Source organism: Hippocampus zosterae, chromosome 5, assembly GCF_025434085.1.
Source record: "Hippocampus zosterae strain Florida chromosome 5, ASM2543408v3, whole genome shotgun sequence".
NCBI lineage: Eukaryota > Metazoa > Chordata > Actinopteri > Syngnathiformes > Syngnathidae > Hippocampus > Hippocampus zosterae.
In genome coordinates this window covers 7,963,809-7,976,310 of record NC_067455.1, presented here as the reverse complement: position 1 = coordinate 7,976,310, position 12,502 = coordinate 7,963,809, and the positions used below count along the sequence as shown (strand labels likewise).

The following is a 12,502-nucleotide window of genomic DNA, read 5'->3' as shown; positions in this document are numbered from 1 at the left end:
AAAACGAGGCATTTACATTAAGTCACATGGATGGATAAGGAGTTGAATTAGTACTTCTATTTTTACCATTTTGATACCTATGAAGCTTTTTATATTATTATTTTTTTTGTCCTTGTCAGACAGTACAATATTCCAGACAAATGAGGCTCCAAAGTATTTCCATCGCCAGCAAGATGACGGTGATGAGGTCTCGCGGGGGAACAAGATGGAATTGTGGAGGTCTGCTATTGGATTGTGGAGTACGACGTCTTCGGAGTGGTGCCAGGTGACTGTTTTCATTTTACATTTCACCTCAAAATTAATGCGGTTCCTGTTTGGATACATTTGAAGTTTAACCAAGAAATAGCTCAAATAATACAGTCTAATCTTGACTCAAGAATTAATTGTGTTCCTTATACAAGCTTGCAACTCAAACTAAAATCGAATTTCCCTATTGAAATGAATCGAAATGCCCTAAATCCTTTCCAGTCGCTGTGTCAATGACTGTGGCTCTCCTTGCGCTCATGCGAAATGATTACAGTGTACATATGGTACAATAAATACAATGTAAATATGGTACATTTGAGGTGCGTAGTCATTAAGTATGGTGCAAATAAGGGACATCAGAGGTACAGTATGCACATCAAATATTATGCATATGTGGTACATTAGAGGTGCACAGACATAAAATACACCTCGGCGCACCCATCAAACTTCGAAAGTTCACAGACGACAACATAGTCATCCGACAAGAATTGGAGCAGCTGGCGCTCTGAACACGCTCAAGACTGTAGAGATGATCACGGACTTTAGGGAACATTCTTCGCCACAGCTGCCCCTCACATTATTCAACTGCTGCGTGTCAACTGTGGAGACCTTCAAGATCCTGGGAATCACAGTCGCTCAGGACTTGAAGTAGGAGGCCAACATTAACTCCGTTCTGAAAAAGGACCAGCAGATGATGTAATGCCTGAAAGCTGCTGAAGAAGCACTGCCTGCCACAGCTGCTGTCATCAAGTCAGTCCTGTGTTCCTCCATCACAGTCTGGTTTCGGGCCCGCAAAAAAAAAAAAGGATAAAATCTGACTACAATGTACAATTAGGACTGGGGTGGTGGTGGGGGGCCGGAGTAAAAAAAAATCATTGGTACTGTTCTACCAACTTTCGAGGACTTGCTTATCGCAAGAACCATTAGGGGTACCAACTTTACATTTCGTGAAAATAAGTTGCATTGGTGGTGTATGGAAGATTAAATAAGACGTAAATATGATCCATTAGGTGTACATACATTTTATGTAAATATAATTCATTAGAGGCATTTAGGACATTAAACACGATGTAAATAATGTACATTGATTCTGCATGCCTTGTTCCGACTGAGAGTGTCACAGATGCGCGTCTTCCCATGAGGCCTTGCAATCTGTATGCAAATGTACATGGGGGAGTGACAAATGAACAAGGCACGCTGTTGTCAGCTCCTATTTGTCAGGTGAGGGCTGAGCAGGCCTCCTGTATGTCCACCAGGCACGAAACACTTGTACCACGCATCGCATGATTCATAATCACAGAATGGCAAAATGAAAGAGGCGTCTCGACGGAGGCACGCCGAAGTGCACGAGATGATCCGTGGTGCTGTGTATATTCACGATAGACGAATTGACCTTTTGGCAAACTCGCGTGTTCGTTTGCATCAACGGTCTGGCACATTTGCGACGCGCAGTTAGCTGGCGAGCCATGACTCTGCCCCTAAAAATGTATCTTTGCTCCAAATCGTCTGCTGCAATGGTTGCTTTAGCGTACCCTAAGTGCACATATAATTGACGCCTTCAAAAATGTGATTCAGTTGACAAAAAAGGATATTAAAAGTGTTGAAGTGTCTTGAAAATCACATCAGTCCTTTACATGAATGTGTCATAAAATTACTCCTTTTTTTTTAATGCTCGATTTTCAGCCTTCGTTTTCTCATTACTTCACACTTTTTGCCTTCCTGATACTCTGCACACACAAAAGGTGCGGAAAAAAAAGCTCAGATTTATTTACTTTGTCTGTTGAGTTTTAACCAGGCAATATGATGATTTTCACTGAGCGTGCAGCTGTTTGTTTAACCAAAACTCCAATCTGTGTTGGAGATATTGCTTCTGGCGTAGGAAAGGAAATCAAATCAGGATGGACACCCCCCCACCCCCCAGCACAAATGACACAGCAGGCAGAATAAAATATAGGAAAAAAGCTGACATTTCCTACATGACATGGAGTGTACAACATGGGAAACATGAGTGGGATTATCAAGTTGGGTTGATTAAGATAAGGTAAAAATAATTAAAAACTGTGCAAAATACGTCGTCAGCTCTGAAAAATAAATGAATACATCATACAGATATTTATAAGTCGACACACCCTTGTTGAAATTCCAAATCTTTCTAAGTCAAAGAAGATAAGACAGAAATTTTATTTAAAAAATATATATATTTTTGTTATTTACAAGAACTACAACTCAAGTGAAATAAATACATCTCTTCAAGAGCACACGCCCGCCTCCATTTAAAGTGCCTCCCATTAAAATAAAGTTCAGCTGTTCTAGTATGCCTTTCCTGACACCTTTGTGGCCCCTCGCCAATAATTTGCCCACCCCTCTTGTTGTGTTGTGAGACATAAAGCAAGATTCAACCCAACTTCAGATATCCACAACTGGAGTGAGGAAAAAAAAAATAGAGCAATTAAGACACTTGATGCCCTCGCATATGGGCAAAGAGAGCTATTTGTTTTTGCAAGGCTGAAGAAACTAAATCTTTACATTTATCCATTTTATCAAGTTACTCTTAATTACCAATTCATCGTATAAATTCGGAATACATTTCAGCTTTGGAACATTTCCCAAATTCTTGAACCTCCCACAGAAATTTACTGGAAATTTTGTCAACCTTCACGGGGAAATTTCCCCTCCCCCTATGTAACTCCAACTCTCTCCAAATAGTATGACCCGGGTCTCCTTTGCAGGGGTCATCTGTAAGTAGTTGAGGAGGGTGAAAAGACCCGCCAGGCAATGAACTGCTTGCTCTGTCCTTGGCGGCGGTCACAGCTAAACAGCGGGAGGAGGGGAAAATAGCTCCAGTGGAGCATCGGGATTTATGTGGATGACATGTTCTTTACGAGCATTACGCCAGAGATGATGGCAGTTGGTGGTCCCCATAAATAACCCGACACTTACATTTTTATTGACTTTTGATTGATGATGGAAGCGCCATTGTTACAGCTGCAATGCCAGAATTGAATTGGAAACGGACACTAAATTTCAACCAAAATGGCCGCCAACGCGGGATTCACAGCCGAGGGTACCAGCGTTGATCCACATGGGTCGTATTTATTCTAGCTCGGGGGAAAGACGTGTCATTGCTGTCTAAAAGCTGTTTGCTTACAGGTCCATAGTTACTGGAATGATGGCAATGAAAGCCTCCTTCCCAAAAACGCCAACAGTTCGTGGCTCGTGCCAAAGTCCATGTCACGTCAACATTTTTAAAAAGTGAGCGTTTGTATCGGAAAGTTGCCGTTTGCCAGACAAACATGTTTATTTGTACACAGCGTGAGACATCGGAGGAGCAAGCGAGAATGGATTTTTATTTTCTTTTTTCAGGACAGAATGATTTATCACAATTAAGTTGGACTTGATTTAAAAATCAAAATTTGCTCCAGTCAGACGTCCCTCATCTTTTCTTCCGCATGGATCAAGTATCAGCATGAAACCAGCAATTTGTTCCTCTTGCGGCTCCTCTGCAAACTTTATTTGATTTTTCCTTGTTGTTGACTATTCAGCTATTCAACTTTGCATTGACTTAAAAAAAATACTGTGAAAAAGCATTTGTTATTGTCATGACAAGAGTATGTTGTGCAACTCTCAATTACATTTTGTCATGAAGAAAAAAAATAAAACAAGGCTTGTGTGGGAAAACGGCACAAAAAAAGAGACGAAAGGTTATTTAGTTACTGGAATAATAATGAAAGCATCTCAAAAAGCGAGTTAATAAAAGTAATTAAATCCCTTTAGTCGCTGGAAACATAACAATCAATCATAATAATTATCAGTATTAAAATGCTTGTTTTATCACTCCAAAAATATTCCATGTGTTATATTTATATTTAACTAATGAAATAACTATACATTTTTTGGTAAATAAAATAAGCCACAATATATTTAAATCAATTTTTTAATACATTTTAACAATGTTTTTGTTTTCCTCTTTGAGAATCGCATATGATTAAAAAAAAAAAAAATCCAATTGAACCGAGAAAGTTTGCTCAGCCCCAGTCGAATTAGGTGAAATCAATGACACTATTATATAAAAACTGTGTTAAGTAGAATTAGAATCTAACTGAGGTCCAATCATGGCTCAGCAAAATACAAATAAAATGTCATTTTATTTCAAAGAGCCCAATTCAGATTGGATGTAGATGAGAGATTTCATTCCCTTGTACTAACTACTTGGTGCTACTGTGCGATTTCAAGCCAAGTACTTGAAAGCAGAAATGTCTTCCTTCCCACCAGGGTGGCTGTCACGAGGCCTGGGCCTGGCTGCAAAGTTTTCTGGGCTTCCTCACAAAGTAACTCTCTTGTAAATGTGTCCCACAAAAAAAGTGTCCCAATAAAAACTCTGCCATTTCATCGCTGCCATATTAGCGAGCTGCGGTGGAGTTAATCTAGCAGGTCGCCCGGATAGCACGTTTGAGTCGGTTCACTCAAGGACTCCGAAATGGATCTTCTCAAACAATGAAGCTCCCGGACAACCACGCTCAGTTTTTAGTGGGATAGCGCTGACTGAAGAGATTAACGAACTGCAGGAGCCGCTCTTGCCTTACCATCAAAGACTGGATTTACATCACTCCAGTCAGACAATTCAAATTTTTTTTTTTTGGGGGGGTGGGGTTCAAGTAGCATGACAACCTTTTCCGAAATACATAAATCAGAAATGGGATCAATTTCCCAATGGGAATTCAGTGTAAAGGCACCGATGAGATCTACCCTGTGAATGTCATCTTGACGTCATTGTTATCCACCTTTAAAATTTGTGGTCTCCAATCACCGGTCCGCGGGCTATTTGGGACCGCATTTGCTCAGACGGACAACAACAAAAATATTAATAAAATATGCAGTGGAGCTTCTACGCCAGCACGCCACAACTCCCCACCCTGTCGGTTAACTTACAAAGGGCAATAATATATGTTGGGAGGGGTTAAAATGATTAAAATATGATTAAAAATTGTGATATTAAAGTTGCTATCAATCAGATGCGGCAGAAATGTGTATGACGGCAGCCAATCGGGAGTCCAAAAAGTAACGATTATTTTACTGATGACTTTCTTTCAGAAGTAACTTATTTACCCTACTATTAACTTCATTCTAAAAGAAACTTAGAAAAAGTTACTTTAGTAGTTACATGGAGCGGATGGCGACAGTCCAGATTTGGCTACGTCATAGGAAGACTTTACGTAACATAACAGAGCTACCGGTACTTGTATACGTGTGTGTGTATGTGTGTGTGTGTAATATGTACTGTATATCTACAAATGTGTGTGTATATATGTATATATATATATATATACAGTATCTATCTATATATATCTATCTCATGACATGATGTCACTCCCTCAGATGGGAATGTAAAGTTGACTTCTCCCGCAATAGCTGACTATGTTCAAGCTGTAAATACCAGAGTTTCCTTTTCTCATGTGTTCCATCGTGTCAAATTACTTGTTGAGTGCCTTCACCGAGCACATGATGGTGTTCGGAATCAGGTGAACATGGCCGAGGTGCACGCGCTGTGAATTTACGTCTTGTGAAATATTTTTTCCTGCCGCAACCTGGAGGTGGTTAACTGTAATTGCCTCTGGTGGTGAAAGGTGCTGCGCTTAGAAATATTGATGTCTTCTTCGAGTAGAAGTGAATATATTATACATGGCGACGTTTTGTGGTGTGTGATAAGTGAACAATGACTGAACATGCAGCAATGACCAATCCTCAACCACAACATTTTTTAAATGAGAAACATTAGCTAGCGGAGGATAAAAATCCCCAAGAACTTCATCTAACATGCTTCTATCAAAACAACCATTTCTAGATATACACAGAGAGAGAGATTCATTCGCAGTTCAGTCTGTATTTTTCTTGTAGGCTCCCGTGCCTGAGGAATTGTGTCAATTTGTGAGGTCCAATCTCCATTTGATTTCATCCGAACGGTGTTCTTCATCACCAAACCGTTCCAAGCCTGCCTTGATTGACTTTGCTCTGGAACAGAAGAGGAACTTCCCCAAACCGTTGCCACAAAGTTGGCAACGCTCAGTTCCAAAGCTCATCCGAAAGGCTGTCATCCAAGCCCTGATCCTGATTGATTGATTAATGGATTAAGAGCTATGTCGTGGATCTTTTCGTGTCTTTGATGATTTGACAGTTTTGGACGCGGTGTCTGTTGTCAGCAGAGCCTTCTTGGAATCATCCTCTGATGATGATGTCACTTCTCATTCAGTGGGAACGCCAGACATCGGGATTGCATTTAAACCCCAGAAATGCAAGTCAGATGATCAGTCAGGCGGGATATAAAACTGTGGTAAAAGTAGATGTTCTGATTCCTTCATTTAAGTAAAAGTAAATGAGTTCGGACAAAAAAAAAAACAACCAAACAAAAAAAATCAAAACAATATATTGTCATAGCTTTGTTCATGTTACACAGTGATAAACAAAAAATGTTCAATAAGCCAATGAGGACAAAAGAAAAAAAATACATTTAGCTGTTCGTGTGTTTTCAGGTTAAACAAAATTTGAACGCTAAATGTTGGTGGTTTTCACTTTTTTTGTAGCCTACAATATCTTTCAATTTTTTCAAATAAGACTATGAATGCGGAATATTTTTCTCATATGAATTATGTCGTTGTTAACGTTCCCCGGTTCATGCTCCACCATTTTATACGTGCCAAGATCGTAATCCATCCATCGATGTTGAAAAAATGAACATGCATATTTCGAGCAAGGAGTAGAAAATACAGATGTCTTTTTTTTAAATAGGGAGTAAAAGTAAATGGTTGTAATATAATACTTACATAAAGTGCAGAAACTCTGAACCTCCATTTATTGTGAGGGATACGTTCCATATCCATGACAGGTGCAATTCACAAAATTCAGAGAACGTTTCCGAAACACGTTTGCTTTGTAGTTTTAGTTTTAAAACACAATTTTTTTTTTAGTCTCTTGGTCTGAATTTACTGTAAAACTGGCACACAAAAAGAGACCTAAATAGCAAATTTGACCACCATGTTCAACTAAGCAATGCAATTTTATCGAACAAGCATCCACTTAGCTTAATGCCTACGCAATGGAAATTAGCATAAAGAGTAATTACGAAACAGCTGCTACTTTAATACACGCGGAGCGGCAAGGCATTCAAACGGAGCATACAATAACACTCACGGGCATGTATCACAAAATCACATTTTCTCACACACACACACACACACACACACACACACACACACACACACACACACACACACACACACACACACACACACACACACACACACGTGCGCACTCGGTGATGAGACACTGACAGAGAGTAACTTGAGTGATGAGACTCAAGGGAGGTTTTTTGGCGGGCTGCACAGCCAATCAGCTCACAGGATAAATCCACTCGTGCTGTCATTGGTCAACGTCACGCTGGGAACCAATCAAGTAAGATAAGATAAGATATCCTTTATTCGTCCCACACTGGGGAAACGACAAACAACAAACATCTTTCAATTAAATGCAATATGAACACAAAATGGATAAATCGCAGTACTATTTACAATTTTCCTTCACATCATTTAATTATTATTATTATTATTGTTGTTATTTTTTATTCATCAGCCTGACAGCAGTCGGTAGGAACGAGCGTCGGTATCTCTCCTTCTTGCAGCGCGGGTGTAAGAGTCTCTGGCTGAAGGAGCTACCAAGTGCTGTCAGGGCGGGCTGGAGGGGGTGGGAGGGACTGGCCATCATAGCTTTTAGCTTCGTTAGCATCCTTCTGTTGCCCACCACCTCCAGAGTGTCAAGGGAGCAACCCAGGACAGAACTGGCCTTCCTGACCAGTCGCTCCAGTCTCTTTCTGTCCCGGGCCGAGATGCTGCCTGACCAGCAGACAATGCCATAATGGATGGCCGAGGCCACCACCGAGTTATAGAACGTCTTAAGGAGTGACCCCTGAACCCCAAAAGACCTCAGTTTCCTGAGTAGGAAGAGTCGGCTCTGTCCTTTCCTAATCAGGGTGTCCGTGTTTGTAGACCAGTCCAGTTTGTCGTTGAGAAGAACACCAAGGTACTTGTAGGAGGTCACCCTCTCTATGTCCATACCCTGGATGTTCATCGGTGCTGGTGAGGACTTATTCCTGCAGAAATCCACAACCAACTCCTTAGTTTTCCCAGGGTTGATCTGGAGGAGATTCTGCTGGCACCAGTCCACAAAGTCCTTTGTCAGTACAGCCATGTCCAAAACCTTTGAGTCATTCTGCATTTTTTATGAATACAGTACTTTGGGGAAAAAAAAACCTGCGATGGAGTGAGACCATGATAATTGAAGCGCAATATAGCGGGGATCACTGTAATCAAGAACAGATTTATCAAAACTTGACCTTCAATAGAGTATCCGAGTTTCTGAACTTACTTCACACCACTGCCCTCCATACAATCATGCCGACGTGAGACTTCCCTGCTCTCTTCCGCAAAGAGACAGCGGGGCCCGAGGACTTAATTTGTCCCCGCACACTTTGTCCCCAACTCCAGTGGAAGCCGTTTTCAGCATGTAGCCGGTGACATTCCAGCGCTAATGCCTGCCTTGGCTTTCAGCGTAACAAGAGTCAGATGATTGGCTGAGTCACAGTGGATCACGTAGAGCCTGTCCTTCGTCTTAATCCGCTCTTCAGTGGCCTTGAGTTGGCTTCGCCGCGGGTTACGAGTTACACAAAACCACAGTTTACCCTCTGCGTTCCTTGTAAAATGGGGAGTTGTTTAGTCAGATGCCATTTGCTGCAGACTTGATTTAACACCAGTCTTGCTTTATTTTTGCTGAGCATTAAGGAAGGAGGTCACCGGGAAACACAGCAGTGACCAATTAGACTGTCAAACCGGGGAGCTTTTGCACGCGGACTCGATGAAAGTCGGATCGTCACGAGGGAGGGAGCGTAGGGACCGATCGTCAAGCTACCAAAGCAGGGGTGGTAATCACAATTTTGTTGCCAATGATAACGATGATATCACCGTGCAACCATTGTGCGCTAATCGATATTGGAATGAAAAGCTCCAAGGTTGTCTGCAGCAAAGTAGCACCCGGCTCCATTTTCGACTAACTCGTCATTCAAGAACAACGCGGCGGCTTCAGCCCTAGAAAAAAAATAACTCACGAGTTTTGTTGAAATGTTTTGTGGGTAGCCGTCTAATTGTTGAGGGAAAATACTTTTTTGGAAGAAAAACTCCAAGGATATCTGCAGCCACTTTGTTGAACCAAAGTAGCACCACTCCATTTTTGATTGACACTTCATGCAAAAAAAAAATAAAAATCCAAAACAACAAACAAACAAATCAGCTCTACACATAGAGAGAGATATTTGTTAAGTTACAATATTCTGTTAATAGTCTATTTTTTTTTTGTTTTGGAATTTTTTTTTGAAGGAAAAGTCAGGAGAATTACATTTCGGTGTTCCAAGAATAAAGTCATCATATTTAGTGAAATATGTAATAATCCTCTACAAAGAAGAAAACTACAACTACGTTTATCTGCAGTGTCTTTATTAAAACAAAACGCTGTTGTGACTCTTCACCATTTTTGAGGGAAATATCACCAGGGGTCATAAATATGTCATAATATTACAACAATAAAGTCACAATTAAGCGTGGGATGGGAACCGGTTTGAAGGTATACCACATTCTGGAGGAATCACATTAACCCTTTGAGGGACAGCCGTTAGTCCAGTGAATGATTTATCATGTTATCGGCTTTCAGGGTGCATGAAAGGGGTCAAATTTTCCGTGCTAAGTTCCATTTGACGGTTAAGTTGTCACGTTAAAAATATAATAATTGTGCCTTATGATATTAGGCCGCAGGTGTCAAACACAAGGCCCGGGGGCCAGATCTGGCCCACCACATCATTTGATGTGGCCCGCGAAAGCAAATCAAGCATGTCAAGTTCCATGATGCTTGCTAAAGTCTGAACCAAAATTTCAAATTGTCATATGTAGTAAATAATCATGTTGAGCTATTGCAAGCATTTTCTTGTTTTACATTATTACAGAAACTTGAACAACAGTGCAACAAACTACTCTCCTGTCTCGACTTTTGATTTCAAAAATCGCGATCTATTAATTGCGTACTGTATATTTAATAATATGAGGCGGTGATTCAACATTTATACGGTATCACCGTCATAACGGCCCTTCGAGGAAAACTGACTACAATGTGACCCGCGACAAAAATGAGTTTGACACCCCTGGTTTAGGCAATTGTCAGAGTGCATTCTTTTTGGGGGGGGGGGGGTAATTGCAACGTAATTGCAACCTAATTGCAACGTTCCGTCAATACAGTTTTGTTGAACGTGATGAGAGTGGAGTTTTTATTGTAAGAGAAGTACTTCATGTGAGGCATAAATGTTATAGTTGCGCTTTTTTTCGCACAAGAATAAAGCCACAGTAGTATAAAAAGAGTCCCAATTTTATGTTGAGGATTTGCAAAGCTTGTGCGAATTGGAACTAGCTCTTCAAGTTTGATAGTGTCATATTTTCCCTTTAATTATTTTTTGTTGCTTCCCCAAAAATTCACGTGACAATACAAGTACCAGTACCTGTTGGACAAGGTAGTCTTTGCTGTTCTTTTAATTGCCTTTCAAGAGTGACACCGGCATGGCAGATTGCATTCATTTAAAAGTGCCACAACACTTTCCACGTCACCTTTTGTTAGACTTTTCTAATCAGCGCTGAGGAGATTCCAATTATACGAAATGTCGTCCAAGTGAATTCCAACAAGGATGGTCTCGCCCGGTTGGCTAAGAATAAAAATGGTCATAATAATATGCACCTCCCTACTCTGCTAATTTTTCAAAACAACAATATTTGTTTGAGATTTCTAAAGGAGAGTCGCATGAATCTTTATCAGTTTGAAGCTTTTGATGACCCAAACATTGAAAGCCTCAAGTGGTTTCATGCACGCGCTAATTAAAAGTCCACAAAAAGGGTCGCGTTGGGGACCTACGTTATAAAAGCCATTCCAAATTGAACTTGTTGTCATTCTCTGCACAAGTCGTCTCCTTGCAATCTCCCGCTGCTTCTTCTTCTTCTTCCTCCTTCATCCTCGTTATCAGTCCCTGCAGCTTGTCAAGCAGAACGCGCCCGAACGGACGAACGCAGGTATTGATCTCCGGGGAAGGCACAATCGCTGCCGTCTAACGAGCACAAATTAGAGTCAAAAGCTCGGCGGACGACTAAAAAGAGCTTTACTGCACAAAGACGCGGAAAACCGATGAAGTGAGGCGGCTGAGACAAAAGGCGAAATCAAAATTGGGAGATGACGAGCTTTGAAGTCCGATCACAACAGCAGCTTTGATTGACTTCAGGCGCAGTTGCAATTACATGGGAAAAAAAAAACACTCTGACAATATTTCTATACAAAGAAATGATCTAAGACAGAGGGTGTCAAAGTGTTTTTTTTTGTCGGGGGGCCCCCATAGTGGTTCTGGTTTGTCTTCAGAGGGCTGTGGTAACTGTGTAATCACTTCATTACGTGCTCACATCAACACAATGACGATCAAAATTGGCTCTGCAATTTATTCTTGTTTGGTACACTGCTACCGCAACTTAACGAATGCCCTGACTTGATTCAAGGAGCCGATTTTTGCCACGGTTCCTATATAGGCATACATATGATGATATATTACCGTTGGCACAATGGTGGCCTAATTTCTTGTGAAATATTCATTTTTTTGCGGTGGCTACTTCTCGAACCCGGAAATAAGACGCTCGATTCACTGAAAACCCCGCCTCTCCCCATGTGGCTGCTCCTCCCCTTTTGTGACGTCCTCAAGCAGCTTGCTGCGCACACCACAAAGCAAAACTGTAAATGAAAAGCTGTTATCACTTGGCAGACGAGTGGCGCTTTTCCTTTAGTCCCACACAGTCCCACGCCGCTATGAGCTGTCATGCATTTGGCCGCCCCTCTTAAGTCAACAACTCATCGACTTCACTCAGCGGTTTCCGAAGCCGGTCGCCAGCTGCCCAAAGCCGCCATCCCCGAGGCTGGAGCTGCAACACGGCCTCTTAAATCTTGATGAGAGACTTCATCAAATATCATGAAATTGTTGCTAATCTCACAAGACTTCTTCGAATAGAACAAAACTCTCACAAAAACTAGTGAGACGTTAAAATGATTCGTGCACTGAGTTGGTCATCCATCAGTCGATCAACTCGGGTCACCAAATGTTGCAGCGCTTCTGCTTGTGAAACTTTTTGAAATCTCACAA

General features: G+C 41.2%; 1 protein-coding gene across 3 annotated transcripts in view; it reads left to right on the top strand.

The window, feature by feature from the left end:
• Nucleotides 1-12,502, top strand: part of znf385d (zinc finger protein 385D) — a 101,360-nt gene that overhangs the window by 32,566 nt on the left and 56,292 nt on the right. For 2 of the 3 annotated variants that reach the window (XM_052066041.1, XM_052066040.1), the window contains one exon: nt 124-265. The gene's annotated coding sequence lies outside the window, so the exon portion shown is untranslated. Of the gene's footprint in view, nt 1-119; nt 266-12,502 lie in introns of all 3 variants that reach the window. The other variant, XM_052066042.1, reaches the window with a different exon arrangement.